This window comes from Pantherophis guttatus, chromosome 1, assembly GCF_059756535.1.
Source record: "Pantherophis guttatus breed Tessera chromosome 1, ASM5975653v1, whole genome shotgun sequence".
Lineage (NCBI taxonomy): Eukaryota > Metazoa > Chordata > Lepidosauria > Squamata > Colubridae > Pantherophis > Pantherophis guttatus.
Window position 1 is genome coordinate 149,406,819 of NC_142063.1, and position 2,655 is coordinate 149,409,473.

Sequence of the window (2,655 nt, forward strand, 5' to 3'; positions counted from 1 at the left end):
TACAAGGTACTTCTAGTAGGGTTGGTGGCAATTTGATGCAGGAGTGAAATCCAGCAGGTTCTGACAGGTTCTGGAGAACCGGTAGTGGAAATTTTGAGCAGTTCGGAGAACCGGCAAATACCATCTCTGGCTGGCCCCAGAGTGGGTGGGAATGGAGCAGGGGTTAAATCCAAAAATTTTCCCTACCGGTTCTGTGGGCATGGCTTGGTGGCAGGGGAAGGATATTGCAAAATCTCCATTCCCACACCATTCCAGGGGAAGGATACTGCAAAATCTTCATTCCCTCCCCTCCTGGGGGAAGGATATTGCAAAATTTCCATTCCCACCCTACTCTGGGGCCAGTCAGAGGTGGTATTTGCAGGTTCTCTGAACTACTCAAAATTTCCGTTACTGGTTCTCCAGAACCTGTTGGAACCTGCTGGATTTCACTCCTGGAATGGAGATTTTGCAAAATCCTTCCCCAGGAGTGGGGAAGGAATGGGGATTTTGCAGTATCCTTCCCCTGCCACGCCCACCAAGCCACACCACACCAAGCCACGCCCACAGAACCGGTAGTAAAAAAAAATTAGATTTCACCACTGGTCTCAAGGAAATGTTGACTTAATGCCATGGTTACATTGTTTGTAACTTGGAATGCTCTCTCCTACCCCTTTAATCTTTTGTAATCATAATATTAATGTTTTAATTGTATGTTTTTGTAATATTGTTTATTTTATGGTTTTATTGTAAACTGCCCAGAGATGAATGGCATATAAATATGATAGGAGAGACAGAGAAGATGGGGGAGGAAGATGACATAGAGCCTCCTCAGTTTTCCATGCTTCCACCGCAACAGGATGATATGAATTCAAAGAGCTGCTTTACCAAATGATGAACTCAAGCAATTTCATTAGTGATTTTTCTCTCAGTGCTGCTGCTGTAATACTATTGCCTGACCACTAGTTATGATGGAGTTTTAACAGAGTCATAAGGCTAGCAATGCCTATTTCTGCCAAACTGGCATGGTGCTTTATAAAATAAGCTGCTCTGAATCTGCTACCACTATTCTCAGCCAGACTCAAGTGGTGTTTTATGTAAATCTGATATTTTGGCAGTTTGCTTTAGACCGGGGCTACAATAAATGAAGGGGGAGTTCAGATTCCTGGCATCCGGCGCAATTGATTCAATTTGGTATGTTCTGAATTAGAAGAGATTCGAAATTGCCTGCCGTAGATCCTTGGGCCCAAGGCGCCTGGAGGAAACATGCAGGAAAGATCAAACTGAGATTAGTTGGTATAATTTACTATTGGCCTTCCAAAATTATCTGATTCCAAGCTCAGGAAAATCATGGATTAATGCAAGACTGGCTTTAGACAGTTTTTAAAGGCTTCAAGCAGCAGATCAGGAAAAGAGGGAGAGCCAGCATCCTGCTCTGTTCCTTCAGGATTCCCTGGCAGTCTTTGTTAGTAGATAGAACCATGCACGTCCCACAAACTGTCTTCCAGGTGCAGCATAGCATATTATGCCATTATAAACACTCCAGCAGTGGTCAGCCCAGCCAATATCTGGAATGGGGAGAAGATATCAACTTAAACTTCGGCACAAGCAGCCAAACATTGTTGGCTTGGCTAATTTGGCTAATTTATCAATTCCCGTTGAGTCGGCAGGGCAGGAAGCCTATGGGTGGTCTGAACTCAAGTGTTCAGCCAATCGAATCTCCGCCCAGAAGCTGAGAATCTACCGAGTCATGTTAGAAAATGCATTAAAGCAGCACAAAGTATTTTTTTCCCCCACCTATCCTGGAATGATTTACTCAGACTGGCAATGTTTGTTTTTTTTCCCCTCCCCTCTGCCCTTTTTTCTTTCTTTTAATTTAAGAAGTCAAGGGTTAGATTTAGGTACCTTCTGTACACAAAGCAACTGCTCTGCTATAGAGCAATGTTGCTAATAAAGAGATTAGTAAGCAGTCTCCCAGCCGGTGCAGGTGGGATGTGGACCATCTGCTCATTTCCATGTTATACGGCTACGTTTTTTTTTTTTTCCTACCTTGCTAATGAAGCTAGTCTAAGACTATCATCAGTTATGGCAGCCAAAGGGAGCAAAACTGACTGGAGGTGGGAGCTTGGATCAAGACGAGAGATCCTGCCAGCAATATAATGAGGAGGCTGAAGTACACCCTGTATTTTGCAGTTTAGGGATTTAATTTCTTCAAGGATTCAATTAAGTTTACTGCCTTAGGAGAATATTAGTTGTCCCTATTCGCTTTTGTCTGGGAAAGGAAAAAATATGCAACCAATGTTTCCTACCTGTCAAAACACATAGCTCTGAAACATGCTTTTCTGACAACCAACATGGCTGAGGAGCTGTGAGCAGCTTAGAGTGCCTGCAGAAGAGGCATGCTGAGCATCACAACTAAAGGCTGTAGAACTGGGGTCGGGGGTGGGGTGGGCAGGGGGCGAGAGAGAATAAAAAGTTTAGGTGAAAAGGTAAAAAGCAGGTGGCTATATATATATATTCACACAACAAACAACATAAATAGACGCCTTTCAACATTGGGTAAAAGTTGGACATGGACAAAACAACTGAATAAAAAATATCAATCAGCCCTCTCCAAACCTGGATCCTTTCAGATAATGAATTTGGATTTCAATTCTCCTCACTCCATTCTTCCAGATA

At 43.2% G+C, this 2,655-nt stretch overlaps 1 long non-coding RNA gene across 1 annotated transcript; it reads right to left on the bottom strand.

Annotated features, from left to right (window-relative positions):
* Nucleotides 1-1,266: 1,266 nt before the first annotated feature.
* Nucleotides 1,267-2,382, bottom strand: LOC117674771 (uncharacterized). The gene is made up of 2 exons (XR_004593980.3): nt 2,286-2,382; nt 1,267-1,544 (listed from the first exon to the last, which is right to left on the bottom strand). It is a non-coding gene; the product is annotated as an uncharacterized LOC117674771 (long non-coding RNA).
* Between the last annotated feature and the right edge of the window lie 273 nt (nt 2,383-2,655).